Below are 17,089 nucleotides of genomic sequence, written 5' to 3'. Positions count from 1 at the left end.
GACAAAAACAAAAGACACCAGTCCAGAGTGTGTACCGCTGGTCACACTGCCCTCATTTAAAAGGTATTTCACTGCAGTGTTTTAAAGGAACTGGGAGCTGAATGGTCAGTTTACTAAACTAAATCCATCAGTCTAAAAAATCTGAATGTCTAAAAATCAGATTGGCCTCAGCCTCAACCCCCTAAACCCTAGGTTTATCCTGCTGCTCTTAATCCCAATACAAAACTATTGCGAATTATTTGGTAACAGTTTGTGGAGTCCCAAAGGGTTCCATTTTAGGGCCTTTGGAATTTAAGCCAATTATGACTAAGTAATGTAGGTAAAAGAGCAGATGAAGTGAGGACCTGCACACAGGGTCTAAGGGGTTAAGCTACATTCAGATGTTAATCCAAACGCAAGAGCAAATGCTCCAAAGAAACGCTAAGCTGGCCATTCAGGAAGAAAACTCCAGCTCCCTTTGTGGAAGTCGGCTCCAGGTGACTCCAAAACAGAGGCGCTCCTACTGCTCCGAGCGTATAGCACTATGCTAAAACCACAGGTTTCCACTCCAGACTTGAAAGCTGTGGCAAATTACAGAGCTCCAACATAGCAAATAGCTGACAAATTGTAGCTTACAATGGGACAGTGATGTGGATCCACATTTGCTGCTGTACGTATGCATCGCTGATAAGGCCGCATGGTGTTTGCCATCATACATCATTCATCGGCTCGACTGTGAACAAACGCAGCTGTATTTCCACTGAAGTTGTTTGCATTCCCAAGAAGCAAATGATACTTGGATAGAGCACGAATCTCACCACACCCATTTTTCCAGCCTTCTGTGGAACATGCGAGACTATAGTTCCAGGCGGTTCGTCCAAGCCACCCAAACAGCGTCCGCATTTCAGGATCACGTGTGGGAAATCACTGCCAGACAACTGTTCATAGCGAAACCCTTCTCTGTGCCCTACAAACGTCTGTTTTAAGGACCTTTGAAGAACCTTTGAAGAACCCCTATTTATTCCTCTTTACCTTTCTCTCCCAATTTGACACGGCCAATGAACCCACCCCACGTTTCCTCAGATACATGTGAAACCGGCCACTGCATCTTGTCGATCTGTCGCCGATGTTCCATCGCCAGGCAGCCGACACGCTTGGAGGAAAGTGCTGGGGTCCCCAGCTCCACCGCACCATCTAAAAGACACCTGTACTGTCCAACATCGCCTAAAAACAAGGAGGGGAGAGACTGCCATCTACCCAGAGCGCTGCCAATTGTGCTCTCTCTGACTACGGCTGCGGATGGCAAAGCGGCATGGCTCGGTATTCGAACTCGTGACCCCTGAGGGGGGGCATAGTGGTTCTGCATTAGGAAAGACCCCTATATTTGAAGTGAGGAGGTACATTCTGTACTGATAAAAAAAGGAAATAGGTTAATTCCATATTAAGTCAAAATTAATCTCATCAACTAAGCCAGGTTCTCAGACCCAGATTAAGGCTAAACCTAAACTAAAATATACCTCCCAAAGGTTCATGAATGACAGTCCAACCCAAATCTTAACCCATGTCCAGGAAACCGTGGTGTTCGGACAAAGATGAACATTCTGATGTTTTACCCCAAGCCATCCCCGCAGAGTACCATCTTGCATTACATCTACAGAGGATGGAGGAGCTGCTGCCAGAAACTGTCTCTGACCATTTGGCACTACATCACCTGAGCTGACTTTCTGCCCCAGAAATCAAAATCAAACTGAATCAGAATGCCCGTCTGCAAAGTGTGAGATTGACTCATAAAAGGTCTCGGGCTAGAAGATAATCTGCTCCTCCAGTCAGCCCCGATTGAGCCTTCGAGAAGAGGTTTTTTTAGCCCCATCCTGAAGATCTGTCAGGAGAGGCAAATCGAGTATAAAATCGGACCAGAAATCCTGCACTGCACGCTCAGCTTAGCGCTCTCAACCAAAGCAAAGCTTTCTGTTCTTTGTGGCACACACTCGTACATCTAGTCCTACTCAGTCTTGCCATGACGACAAACCGCAGCGTGTCCTTGCGATGCACCACACTGTTTGCGGTGAAGCCTACCCTCGATCCTCCCTCGACTCATTGTGCTGGTCCATGGAGCCTTAAACAGATCAACAAAGTCAGACAACGGTTTACATTAAACTGCTATTACTGCAATACATCTGCACTCGTATCAGGGCAATTTTAAAAAGCGGAGACTCCTAATAAAGCCTGGCCTGTAAAAAAAAAAAAAAAAGGTTATCCTGCCCAATCCTGCTTCTGCTGAAACGCTTCCTCCAGCCACATTTGGGTCTCCGTCAAACCCGGGTGATCAAATTAAGCTGAAATTGAACAAGAAGCACTCCAGAGACTCCATTTCTCAAAGGACAACAACAGAGAATCTGTTGTCCGATCATTTGGATATTTGCCCCCACATGAATGTGTGTGGGCAGTGAGCTGAGGAGCTAACGATCTCCAACAAGTAGATGCCCTTCTCCTCTGTTCGGATGCAAAGCCACTGGTCAGTGTGAAAAACAGCCGTTGGCGTTTAAGTGTGAGAAGTAGCACGGCTATGCTCTCTGGTTGCCTTGTCTCCAGCGTGGTCCGGCTGTATTTACTGGGTCAGCGCTCTCAGAGCTGAGGGCCAGGTGGAAGATTTCATTGTTTGTTGCCGCCAAACACCTAACCTGGTCTACCAGCACAGTCTCTCTCTCTCGCTCGCTCTTTCTTTCTGCCTCTACACTAGGACTAGGGCTTATCTGTAGCCAGCATCGTGTCTCCGACAGGCTATGTGAATGCCTGGTGTGCGCTCCTGCCGGAAAGATTTCGATGTCAAGGTTGTTTAACATTTTGAGGGCTGCTGGGGTAGATGAGCCCTATCTAATGATTACCTCTTCTGGGCTAATAACGCCACTCGGCTCTCCCCATTTCCGGGAGCACAGCGAGCTGCATCGGCCTGGAAACAATACAAGTTCCTTTCGACTTTATGAGCGCTCCCAGTCCCCACTTTCATTCATAATTAGTCCTAGGAAGCCTACAGCACGAAGAACCATTGATGAAAACTCCAGAGAACATCCTGAACCTGGAACCGGTGACCTAGTTTAAAAGAGTGATGAACGGTACAACAAAGGCCTGATCAAAAAGACTTGTAGGCTTTTTTTTTTTCTCCCCCCTCGGACCTGACTACTGAGCAGGGCAATTCCTCGAGGAGCTCTGCATTTACTTCAGGTAGTCATTATGAGTGCCTCTGTTCAGAGTCAGAAGGGGCTTAGTTGTAAAAAGCCTCCATCAGCACTCCGAATAATTCCTTAAGTAATATTCTACGCGTCGCCGCTCGAGCATTTGTCTGTGGGGAACGTCTCTGCAGAGTGGCGGGGGGCGGCGGTGGCGGCGTTCTCCAAAAATTAAATCGACAGCTTTCAGATTTGTCAGTAGTGGCCAATACAGAGGCTAGTTACATGCCCTGAATTTCAAACCCAAACGTCTTGTTGGCTCCTCCATCTGAATTGCTGAGTTTAATTGCCAATAAAATACCTCACCGGGAGACCCAGGCCTGCACGGAGCACATCAAAGTCTCATTTCTAAGAGACTTGCATTTCGCAGCGCCACTTCAAAAGCTGGATTTCAACATTAAGGCTATTCATTCATTTTCCTTGCCCCCTACGTAATCTCCTACGAAACAGAAGACGACAATAGCAGGAACGTCTTACAGGACTCTGAGCTACATACCGAGTCCCCCAGTTCAACTCGCGATCAGTGTCAAGGACACAGAGCTCAAAAGGATATCGGGGAGCAATCAGGTCAAGGGCCTTGCAGAGGGACAAGCGGTCTAGACAGTTATTTTCTTTATCTGCCGAGATAAGAACACCTCTTGAATCTGTTTAGCGGGCTTTAGCGCTCTCCTTTCTTTCTGAGGACGTCCGCGCCGCGCGCCCTTCTGGGAAAAGCGATGATTAACAGGCTAGTGGGCCTAATCTTAAGGGCAAATGTACTTTAGACCAGGTCCCTGACATAGTTCTGTAAAGCTCATATCTGCATTCGAATGTAAGGAAAGGCTAATCTGTAGGTTAATAGGTTATCAATTAACCCAAGCACTTGCAAATTCTTTCCACTGAGGTCGTTTCCAAAGGAGCCCAGGAGGAAACCGCATGCCATTCATGTGACTACGCCTTTTGTGAGGGAACAGGTGGGTATGAATAGGCAGCTCCGAATCCCAATGACATTTCCCTGAATGACCACCCTCACTTTCCCCTGCTGTTCACTACGCCTAATCTGTTAAGTAATTGCAGGTGGTCCCTTTCTTTCACTCGGCCAGTCCGGGTTGGGAGGGGGGGGTTGGTTTTTTAGTGGGGGATGTAGGTGTAGGCGGCGGCGGTGCTGGCTTTGGGCTTTGCCGGTTCACTGAGCTCAGCGTAAGCAACTCAACAATTACCCTCCTCCAGCGCACTCCAGATAGATCACAACAGACACTCTCTCACTTCAGGAAAACCTGGGCAATTTGCGGAGAGGTCAAAGAGCACCTCGACCTGGCTGGGGGTAAAAAGCAAAGGGAGGGGAGCTCCTCTCCCCCGTTCACGAGGTTGCTGAGCACGAACTGGTGCCGACAATCATTTAATTGGCACGGCCTACAGTGGTGGTCTCAAATCACAGCAGCCTAACTCGAGCTTAAGCCATTACTGAGAAAACAGGCATCCGAAGTCAAAATCAGTCGGCTGGACCAGGCCTGGATATACTACAGCTCTCGGAGTAATACATCATATCACATCACAACACCCTTCTCTAGATACTCTACTACTACTGATATTTAGATATGTATTCCATCCAATTCCATTTCCCTCTGACGTTACCGAAATAAACATGCAGTTCAGGAGGGAAAAAAGAGAAGAAATCAGTGGGTGAGCCCGATGATTCTTCCTACACCAAGCCTGGCATTCTCGCTACTGAAAGGCGGTTTTATCATAGCATTGCGGCAATGCTTCACGGAGGCGAAACAGCAAGGTCATATGTCTACTCACAGCTGCTTTTCTTTCCAAATGTCAAAGCTAAAGGTTCGGACAAAAGCAGAGCAGCTTCACATCCAGCATGAACTCCTTCCTCCTCCTCCTCCACCTCCTCCTCCTGACCAGCACCAACAGTACAGCTGTTGTTGAACAAATACTGGTGCGGTTTAACCAATTACACTGCTCATTTCGGGCCTCCGTTACAGGCCTCGGCATAGCGTCTGCTAAGCAGCGAAGAGTGGGTCATTACTAACAATCAGGGCTCAACTCTTGACTGAGCAAACTTCAATTTGCTCCAAACCACAGCATGAAAAACGTGGAGTCCTTTAAAGCAATTTAAGCCCGTGACTTTTCCAAACTGGGCCTATCCTGCTTCCATTCTTTGTGAAGTGAGCGAGTGCCAAACATGTCAGTGCATTTTCTTGGTCTGGACTGATTCAGTACTGTGTGACTAAACCTTTTGGCATTTAGGAGACGAACTGATGCTGCCCTGCTCTTATTAGTTGATTCATTTCATAACTAGTACTTGAACATTTTTGCCTTCTAAACACAAGCAGAAATTGGTCATTCGGCTTGCTTATTGGCTCTTATTTGGTGTTTCCACTGTTTTGCATATTTATGGCTTAAATCAGTAGTCCTAAACCCTGATCTTAGAGTAGAAGAGGAGGGAGGGGGATCCCTTCTTACCTTAAAAGATTTCATTCCAGTGCATTTTGGAGCATTTCCATTGGTGTATGTATTGTAGAGAGCGACGACTAGATGCAAATTATGTTAAAACAGTAAGAAAACAAAGCCACAAAGTCTAAGAGACTAAGATCACCGCTACTCCACCTGGAATCACTGCATTCACTAAGCCAGGAAGCTAATTTCACACCATCTTTCTGCTGGTTCGCCGCCGTACGCATCCTCTCGTCAAAGGTAACCGCCGTCCTTACCCTCTTCTAAGCCCTGCACATGATGCCGCTGTTAAGCGATCATACAGTGTATAGGATGAGACACCGCTGCCCCTCCTCCTCCTCCCCTTCCTTTAAAACAGAACCCCGGGTTATTTACAAGCGCTACTACAGAAATCTAGGTTAGGCTGCAATTGAAGTGTGAACTACTGCACACTGCTGCGCTGCGGCAGACAGTGCCTCAAAAGGCTGGAGCGGCTCACAGGAAAATAAACAAGAGCAGTGCGCGCAAAGGAAGAGCTTCTTATGCAGCCTAGCGCCGATACCGCCGCGCACCGCAACTTGGGTTCTCCCGCCCGCACCGCCTAATCTCAAATCCAATCATGACTCCAGCTTACATGTCTGATTATGAAACGAGGAAGCCGAGTAAAAAGGGGAGGTGGGAAGGACTCCGCGGAAAGTGCGCCGCCCCGGCTATGGAATTTCAGAGGACCTTGCCTCGAGGTCAGAGCGATAATCCCAGTCATTTCTGCAGGATTCGGGGCTACACTTCAGGCTTGGGACTAGAGCATGCCATCACTGAACTAGCCTATAAGTCACCTGTAGGAAGCGATAGCTCCATTTTTCCAGAGCTCCCCGTTCTATTTTTAACACCAAGTGGGGCAAAGTCACGTGGCTTACATTAGCTCTTGTTAGGGGGGGTGGGCTTCCAAGTGCTTCCAAGGCAAACGCTTCCAAGTCACTATAACTGCAACTGTACAATAAAAGACTGTGTTAGAAGGCACACAGGTACGAAACTGGCCCACCATTATATCAGAAACAGCAGATAATTGCTTAATTGGACCAATATTTCAAATGGATGCTGCATCTGTTGTACTTCGGTAAAGCAGAGCAGACGTTTAGGTGATGGTGGGCTACTGCACCAAAACACCTGCACTTCATTAATGTACTGCATCCATAACCTTTATATAATTACATGGTTTATTTCTGAAAGCTTTCTTTATTTTTTAGAAGCATATGACCGATATGTTCAGGATAAACATCAGCTACTGGTGCACCCCTACAAATTGAGCTGCTATGGCAGATGTATGGTACAACAGCAATGGTTCACACAACATGCAGAGCCATGGTAATTTGGGCGATTCCAACTGTGGTCATTTTGACGACGGACTACCACAGCACCTGGGATTTTGGATGAAACAGTCGAGGTAGTCTATGAGAGAGTCTATAAACAGGACTACAATACATCCCCATTCAAACATACACATATATGTTCCACATGTAGATGCTGTACCCTCATCAGTTCATACTCAAAGCATCTAAAACACATCAATACCTAGGTAAACTGTGAAGTAGCCAACAACCTGGAAGGGCACAGCAATGCATGACCAACAAAAATCTTTCAACATTGAATGTTGAACTGGTCAAGATCACGATGATCTACAATAAACACTAGGTCGCTAGAGCGATCTCTGAAACGCCTCGAGGCTACAGGAAGGCCGGCATGATGGAACGAGGACTGCACTGCACTGTTCTGGACCCAAAGCAAAGCACCTCATCTGTGGAACATGACTTCTGCATCTTAATACCTCACCAGTCAGTGGATGGCACTGAAGCTCAGCACTCAAACGAAACCATGGGGCTGTACAAGGCCGACCTAGACAGCTTTTAACCGGTGAGAGCGGTCACTTGACCTGAAGCCAAAATGGAAAGGGTATATATGCCTGGCATTTCACAAATGCTCCACCCAATACAGACCTACAGATCAGGAGAGCAACAGCTCAGTGAACAGTGCTGTGAACATATTATTTCAGAACTATGAAATAGCCATCATATAAAACTGCAACAGAGATATAAACGATACAGAAATATGCAACTAGGGGCCTAGCTGACAGTTTTAGATTCCATCATATGCCCTTTCCACCGTTAAATACTCTGCTGAAAATCACTACACCCTCGCTGAGCAGTTTTTCAGCGGCTGAACACAAGACTAGCAGCAAAAATAGGGGCATTACAAGCCTGTCAAATCACCACCGAGAAAGACACCCAACAGCTGGTAGGTGGTAGCTGGTACACACGGACTGCAAAAGAAACGCAACCAAGTGCTAACCTGTTATTCTGTCTAATGCCAAATTGGAAATGCTACATATGCCTTTCTGACTACATTTGCTTCATTCATTACAGTAAACAGTACTGCAGTACTGCTCAACACAAGCCTCTCAATGGCAGCGTCAACCAGATATTTAACAGACTGGAGCGAAACACTGTCTATTGTTTTACTAATATGGCATAAAGGCCAATAGGGGAAAAAAATGAACAAGCAAGACTACAAGGGCGAGCTATCCCTTCTCTGGACAGGGACTGTCCACTGTCACTCCTAGATTAGCTCCATACCACTGCTATTATCATTATAGAACATGTTTATAGAAAACGTTCACACATGCTTTCTTCCTGAGCGAAATTACGAATTCAGTGACCGGTTACACCCGTCCCATCGCTGAAGTTGCCGTCCTGCACTGTACGGCTCATGGTGCTTGGTTTTAAAATGAAGTGCTAAAATAAGAACAACCGTACCACAGCCCAAACACTTACAGACTGCGCTGTAGGCATCCCAAATACAGTGCAGATACAGTGCAGATACAGTGTGACGATGCTGCTGCAAATAATGATCGCCTTCAGCCTATCCGTTCCCTTGCATCGCCTCAAGCTGCGTCCCGGCTGAACGAGGTGCCACTATCCTATCGGGACGGTACGGAAAGAGGCGACACATCGCGAGGAGGAGGAGGAGGAGGGGGGGGGAGGTGCATGCATGGTTGTGTGCCACAGCATGTTAAGGAATTCATTCAAATGACCAATCAGGCCCTGATATTTCTTGATCATCAGTGGAAATATCCCACACGATAAGGCCCGATAAAACAAAGGAAAAAAAGAAGCCATAAACGAGCATGCAATTACAGTCAAACAGACACGGCTGTTCTCCAGACAAAAACAATCAATACCACCGAATATCCGCTACAGTGCAACACAGCCGCAACAGCCCACGGCGATAGCCCAGCTCGCCCTGATTGTGCTGAAGACACCCGTGGCAAATTAAGACCCATTCACCATTTTGAACGGCTTGGTGCAACAACGAGCCCCGTGACGGAGGAAGGGCCACGGCCTTGGCAGGGAGGAGAGGAGGAGGGGGGCATTTGAAAGCAACGGAGAAGATCAGCATGTTGAACCTGCGATCTGTAGTGGCGTCATAGACCTGAGAGCCGGGAAAAAGGGGGAAGACATTAGGAAACTTATGCCTGTCTTCTAATTTTATCCCACCTCCTCTAGCTTTTCCCCTGAGGGGGGGGAGAAAGAGGGAGCTGGCAGAAAATAGCCTGTGTGCATGCCAACATGGAGGAGCAGCCTACAATGCCCAGACTCAACTACTGCACAGCAACATATAGGCCAGGCCAACGGCGCCTACAAGCAGAGGCGGAAAACAATAGGAGCTGCTCTTTTCAACCGGGAAACCTGCTGTCCTGTGAAAAAATAAACACACCTGGACCAACAACAGCAACAGCAACTACCCAGCCCTGGCTTGCATGGGACAGTACAGCAGCATAATGACCCTGACCCCTTCTTTAACTCATCCAAACGCTTGCATTGTCCTGAACGAAGGCTCATTTGAGATCTTCAATCTTCAATCTGCACACGGATTATACAAATCCTCATATACCACTGATTCATTGCTTTGAGCAGTGCTGTCCTTCTTAACTGGACACCTGTGCTGGGAAGTGGGCAACACGTCCAGACCAGCAATGGGCCAGTCTGAGGAGTCTTAGCTAGCTAGCTACTTCACAGACAACGGGACCTTGCTTGTGTAGCTATCCATTCAAACAAATGCAAAGGGGGAATTATGAAATACATGAATTAGGAACTTATTTGGTTCCAGTACGAGATTAAAAACGAATTGAGGCTCATTTGAGGGTCAAAAACCACCATTTCTTCAGCTAAATCAGCGCCCTGCCGTTTGGCTAGCAGGTTTAAGGACGGGGCCACGCACCACAACAAATGGGCTGAGGGTTTAAAATGATGGATAATGGAGAAGCATACGTGATAAACATGATAATAATAATAATAATCATAACAATAATAATAAATAATCCTTACAGCTAGCTAGCTAACTCTCATTAATTAATTAACTACGGTCAGTTCGCTAGCTAGCTTCATTAGAACCGCAGCTAGTCACATATAGCTACCGATTATACCGCTCTCCTCTCACTACCTATTAGCTACCTATCTAGCTACCCCACACACACACACACACACACACACACACACACACACTTCACACACACACACACTTTACACACACACACACACTTCACAGGCCACCGCTCCGACCGTAAAACGTCTACCTAAATGTCAAGCCAAATATGAGGAAGGGCGCTGCTACTTCACCAGAAGCGCTAGCAAAAAAAAAAGAGTCGCATTTCAGCCCATTTTAACCCCCAAAATGAGCAAAAACAAAGGGCGAAGCTGAGTGAAAGCCCTGTAAGAAGGGGCAGCGACTAACTTAGCGAGCCAACCCCACCGATAACGACGTAAAATCGGCAGAAGTTTAGCTAGCTAGCTGCCGCTCCGGTCTGAAAACGGACGGTTAGCCGATGTTGCTATTTGAAAATCCGAACCTGTAACGGACGAATAACCGACACCTAACCGACACACCGCCGCGGAGCGAGTAGCTAGCCCGCCCGCTCGCCCGCTCGCTCGCCCGCACCGGGCTGCTTAGTGCTCGCTACAGCTCCGCCGCTAGTTACCGTGTAAATCTGCGTGTTATTGTTATTATTATTGTTATTATTGTTGTTATTATTGTTGTTGTTGATTAACTACACCTAATTTCGGCGGTGTAATACGTAGCTACATTGTGTAGCTATAGCTAAATACGAGGTGGAAAGGTTGGTTAGTTAGTTAGCTAGCTCGCTAGCTCGCTCACCGGCTCCGCACACGACTGCACAGCCGCCCCCTAAACAGCTCCGGACACACGGCTGGAAGTAGCTAGATAGTTAGCTATCTAGCCTGGCGCCCGCGGTCCGCCGGGCTAGCTAACCGTGCTAACACCGAACACCTGTTCGTGAACCTGGGCAGTGGGTGGGATGGGGTAGGGTGGGTTTGCGGTGCTAGCTGGATGGGTTAGCTTGCTTCGCTAGCGGGCAAACACCCGGAGCTCCGAAAATACAAGCTGAGAGACCACCAGAGCTAAAAATAAAGACGGCGGTCGTGACGGCGGACGGTGTCGGGGCGAGTTTCTGGTTCTATTCGAGGCGAAAACGCGGTGCTGCTGCTGCTGCTGCTGCTTCGCTCCCTCCCTCATTTTCCTCTCCTTTCTGCCCGAGACTACCGCTAGCGACATGGCTGAGGTATTTGATTGAAGACGGAAGGCAAGGAAATAACCTCAACTCGCCTTCTTTCGGTCTGAGCTACCGACCACTTTCACTGACAGGCGGGGAGTCTCCAGGCTGGCCGAGCCCAGAGAGAGGGAGAGTAACGCCGGGGAGTGACGCTAGCACCGTTCCCTTGTCGAAACGTTAGAACAGGGGGTAAATAAATGCACTAACCGTTCCCAAAACTTGCCAAACATCCCTTCAGCAGCTGCCAGACAAAAGCAAAAGCATCCAGCGACGATTAGAGAGGTGTCGACCGTGCCGTGACCGCTGTACTCTCGAGGCAGCTAGCCGTCAATCTCGGCGCCTTGCTTCGGTCCAAACTCCGTCCTGCAGCACTTTCTCCTCGCAGACAGCAAATTAATCAATCCAGTCGGAAGAAACGCACGGAGAGCTCCTACTTGCGAAGAAAACGAGAAATCAGGAGGAAAATAAAACAACGAGGCTGAAATCAGGAGAAATCACATGACGTGATTGCTGCGTACGAGCAGAGCTCCGTCCCCCGCTCCCCGGAGCTCCGGAGCCGAACCGTAGAAACCGAGCTCCCCTCTCTCGCCTCTCTCTCCTCTCTCAGAGTAATTCCTCCGCTCCCAGCTCCTCTGCCACCCAGCTAATGCTAACCGAGGCAGCTGGGCTTTGAATACTACACTGTGAAGTCACTCAGCCCCCTCGGAGGGGGAGAAGAGGCGGTTGTTTCTCCTTCACTCCACCCACTCGAAACACTCCGGTAGGTTTTCAGGTCTGTGTGAAAGCAGGCTGGGAGAACAGTGTGGGCTCAGACTGCGTCCAAAAGCCCGAATACAGCAGCGCACACCGCCCTGAGCGGTTCCCTCGCCGGTGTAGGACGTGGTTATGGAAGCCGGTCTACTTTCTCTCTGGCTGAAGGGAGGTGGAGGTACTGCCCAACCTCTCAAACGGGTTAGCACTAAAATGCCACCAGTGATACCAACTGTACCCCAGTTTTAACCAGTGAAAACTCAAATTTAGGATCAGGAAAAAGTAATTTTATAATAATAATCATTAATTTTAGCTAAAAAAATATTTTGATTATTTATGGTGTAAATAGGAAAATTTATTCGTACTGAAAATTATTTTAATTATTTTATTTATTCATTTTTTTAATTTAGAGTTTTTTTAACGTTTGAACCCATCATTTGCCAAATTAAATCAGTCACATTTTATGACTTAAGTATAACCTAATTTATTTAAGTCATTTGCTCATTTAAACTCGTGCAATTTTATTTTACTTTCCATAATTCTTCATTATTTATTGCTTATAATATATATATTACCCTCTGTCTGTTCAACTGGATTTATATTCGTTTAGTCTAAAGTTTAATCTAAAGCACTTTGAGAAAGGTACGAATGATGAATTAGTTTGATTGATCGGTCAAATGATTGATTGATATACTGATGTTCGATGGGACAGTAGAGAACCCAGGCTGGTGTAAATAGGAAAATTTATTCGTACTGAAAACATAAAAAGGAGAAGGTTGTTGTAGCTTGAGATTTCAGTTATTATCAGTAATAACTGAGATATGACGAAATGCGAGTTGTAGTTTATTTTTGTAGTGCATTTTGCTCATATAGTGATGTTTAACAACATAGTAGAATATTCATACTGTAAATAATTTGTAGGCCGAATTTTTGGGCACCCCGACCTAAAACAACTGTGTATAGACCTCAAAACTAGAGGCGTTCTCCAGCTACAAGAACTGAAAGGCGTAGGGGCAGTGGTGGCTCAGCGGTTAGAGCGCCAGGCTATTAACAGGATAACAGGGTTGTGGGTTCGATTCCCGGGCTCGGCAAGCTGCCACTGTTGGGCCCTTGAGCAAGGCCCTTCACCTTACAAGGTGTTCGCAAGCTGTGATTTCTACCGGAAAAGTGTAACTAAGTCCTGAAAGACAAAATTAATAGTAAATAAATGTTGTAAATAAGTTTTAAATATGATGCTACAGAAACTAAAATATTCTTAGAGAAATGAGAACAAGTTTGGGAACATATTCCTTATTATATCACATTCAGTTGATTTTTGAAGACTGCAGTCATGCGTTTGACCGCTGTACTGGGTAAGATGCCAAACTGGACCACGGGACATTTACGTAAGCATGGAAGAATCAGAAATGAATCTTTGCAGCATAAAAACGGGTCGAATCCGCCTGTGTTAAAAGTCCAGCTGGAGGGATATATCTCTGAAGCAGAGTTTTCTATAGTAGATAAAACTCTCCAGCACTCAGGTGGACTTCCCCAGACTCCTATATTACAATCAATATCCACCCATTTCTGGGTATGAAACCGGTCCTCTAAAAGAAAGCCTGGGGTGACTAGAGATCAATAAGGCCATACTTTAATAAGGTCAGATGTCCCCAACAGTGTCTAAGATCCTATTTACAGGAAATAGTCTCAGATTTTGGACAGGTGATTGATTAGGTTGGGATTCCTGATTCTCCAGTGCTCCGGAAACGACTCTCAAGCTCAAAGATTCGTGGACAAAATACTCAGTCCTTTACCCGGGGATCAGTTTGATATTTACTCGAATGTTTTTTGTTATAAATTATAATGATTATTAAATTGCAGATGTGCATTTTGGTGCTTTGGTGCTGTTGCTGAATCAGCTATAGCGTACGGGACAGCTTATACAGCCGCAACCGAAATGATTCCAAATTGGGTTTATTAGCAAAATGTAAAAAAATGTCCAGCTGTTTGCAATAAACCAATCAAACAGGACCAATTTAAATAGCTCAACACAACCAATAGAACAGGTGGTTTCACACAAAGGTCACATTTAACGCAAAATGCCTCCTTTAATGAGGACTGCAGCCTCAGAATTGATCAGCCCCTTCATAACAAGCGTCTTTAGTACTTAGTAGAGCATCCTTCTGCTGTTATGACCTGCCGTAAACATGACGCATAGCCAGACACCAGCTTCTGGCGGCTTCCTTCTCTAGACACAGCGCTGATCCATAGGCCCGAAAGTCCCAGTTCAGTTTCAGCGCTCCCAAAACGTCTGTGGAGCAGTGAAACAAAACTCGGACTCCGGGCCTATGGATCAGAGGTATGTCTGGAGGATAAAGAATGAAGCATATGCTGGTGTAAAAGAACTGGGGCTGATGCTCTGGGCCTGCTTTGCTGGAAACCTGCAGCGTGTGGAGGGAGGGCAAGATGGATTCAGTCAAGTATCAGGAAACCCTAAGAGAAAACCTCATGCCTTCTGTGAGGGACCAGAAGGTTGTGTCTCAATGGTCCTTCCAACAGGGCAGTGAGCCCAAGCGTATCTGAAAGTCCACCAAGGCTTGGTTTCAGAAGAAGTCCTGGAAGATTCTGGAGTGGCCGTCACAGTCGCCTGACTTGAACCCCTCAGTAAATCTTTGGTGGGATTTGAAGATGGCGGTTGCAGCGGCAAACGCAAGAATATTAGTGGACTGGAGGCCACTAGAAGCTGGTGTCTGGCTATGCGTCATGTCTACGGCAGGTCATAACGGGCATAGGACGCTCTACTCAGAACTAAAGACGCTTGTCATGAGGGGCTGAATAATTCTGAATGTGGAGAAAGCACTTGTTCCATATCTTTAGAGCTGAAACTGAAATGCTAACCACCAACAAGCTAGAAATCCATATACACGTCTTTCTTTTGAAAAAAAAAAAATTCAATTAATATTTAATTACTTTTGGTACTTTTTTTCTTTTTAACATTTTCAATTAAGTAAGAAAAACCTGCAAAGGTTTTGTTAACATAAAAAAGCTGTTTGCTAACCCTTTGGTGTATTGTGCCGTGAACGCTCAGCTTCATGTTCATCAAAGTGTCTTCCTTTGTATGAAGAGCAGGTTAACTGTCAGTAAAAGCACATATTGAAACTCTACATTTGGCCCCAGTTGTGGTTTAAGCACCTGAAAGGTTTGTGTGTGATGTCGTTTCCCTCTCTAATATGCTTCTATGTTAAAAACCATCAAAGAAAAGACTCGGATTGAGCAGCTTCAAACTACCCACGGCTTGCTTGTCCACCCAGGAACACGTCCCTCTTCCAGCAACCTCAGATAGACTTAAGTTGCCCAACCCAAGCGCAATAACGAACTCCGATTTCCTGTTTAATAAGGGAGTGAAATAATCAGGAGACTCCAGAGAGGTATACAACGCGCAGCACAGCGCTGTTATACGTTAGAGGAAATCCATTCGAGTGTGGCTAACGTAAAGTGACAAAGCAAAGTCCCTGAGAGCATTCATGTTCACAGGGCTTCAAATCCTATTTGCTTTTTCACTTAAGGTATTAAAAATGATGACAAGAAGGGGGGAAAAAAACAATGGCTTCGTGAGCTCCTTGGGATTCGGATCTTTCAACTGAACACGATGTTGTGCCTGAGCTTTGCATTTCTGGAAATGAAGATGGACTCATTTCGGGTCAGCTCAGAAGACCACACTTTTGAACTGAAGTTATGTAGCTGCCAGTGCTGTTTTCACACTTACTTAGCCACTGGTGTGGCAGACTGGGGTTCGATTCCCCATAAATACAAAGCTATGCAGATAAGAAGTCCTTGGGCAAGACTCCCAACACCTGATTCACCTACATGTCAAGTCAAGTCAGATTTTTTTTTATAGCCTTTTTAAACTGTTGTCGTCACAAAGCAGCTTTACATAATTAGTAATAATTAAAAGAGACAAAAAGAAGAAATAACGTAAGACATGAAGGATCAAAGACCCCCAGTGAGCAGCCAACAGCGACAGTGGCAAGGAGAAACTCTCTCAGAGCTGGAGGAAGAAACCTTGGGAGGAACAAGGTTTCACAAGGTCTCACAAGGGGGACCCGACCCGTCCTCCTCTGGTCAGAACTATTTATAAATTATTGATAAAAATGACCAAACCAGATACAGCAGATATTTAATAGTACAGATAGTTAAGAGTCCATTTAGGTTTGAACATGGTCATTAAACAGGTAGCAGTGGTAGGAGGGTGAGCCGCTGGTCTGGTATGGGTGGTGGTGGGTGGGTGAGGCCTGCTGGTCGGACTGGTAGGTGGCAGCTGGTCTGACGCAGATAGAGGGGACCTCAGCGTGCAGTCTTCTAGCAGGTTGGGCTGGGTGGCCATTTACTCGGAGAAGGTAAAGCAATCTTCTTATCTATTTAGTCCTGCCATCCTGGTCAGGGTCGCAGTGGATGTGATGGCCTGTTATTAATTGGGTGCGAGGCAGGAAAACCCCCTGGACAGGGTGCCAGTCCATTGCCAGTCCAAGGTGTGCATCAGCCAAATTTTTATTTTTTACACTGCAATGGCTAAAGTGTGCCAAGTCGTACAGGTGAGAGTTTGGCGAGGTTTCCACCACCTTTTTTAACCTTCACAAACTTGCTCTACTTCACCTTTTTAAAACTACAATCTACATTTAAGGCATTTAGCAGACGCTCTTCTCCAGAGCGACTTACAAAAGTGCTTTGCTGTTTACCCAAGAAGAAGCTAGTTTAAATAGACTAATAATTCAAAGATCCTCTAAGTTTAGACTCTACTAAACACAAGTCAGTAAGGAGACCATAGTGCTCTACTATTCACCCAAGTACTCTCAGAAGAGGAGGGTCTTCAGTCTGGGTTTGAGGACAGCGAGCGTTGGACTTTGCTGTTTGGACACCCAGGGGAAGCTCGTTCCACCACTTCGGTGCAGGACAGAAAAAAGCCTGGACACTCATCTTCCGTGGATTTTGAGGGACGACGGTTCGAGCCGAGCCGTACTTGAAGCTGGAAGGACAATCTATTCCTCACATACAGCTCTGGGAAAAATGAAGAGACCACCGTACATGTGGAGAATATTTGTTTTGTATT

The sequence above is a fragment of the Salminus brasiliensis genome, chromosome 21, assembly GCF_030463535.1.
Source record: "Salminus brasiliensis chromosome 21, fSalBra1.hap2, whole genome shotgun sequence".
NCBI lineage: Eukaryota > Metazoa > Chordata > Actinopteri > Characiformes > Bryconidae > Salminus > Salminus brasiliensis.
This window is presented reverse-complemented; position numbering follows the sequence as displayed.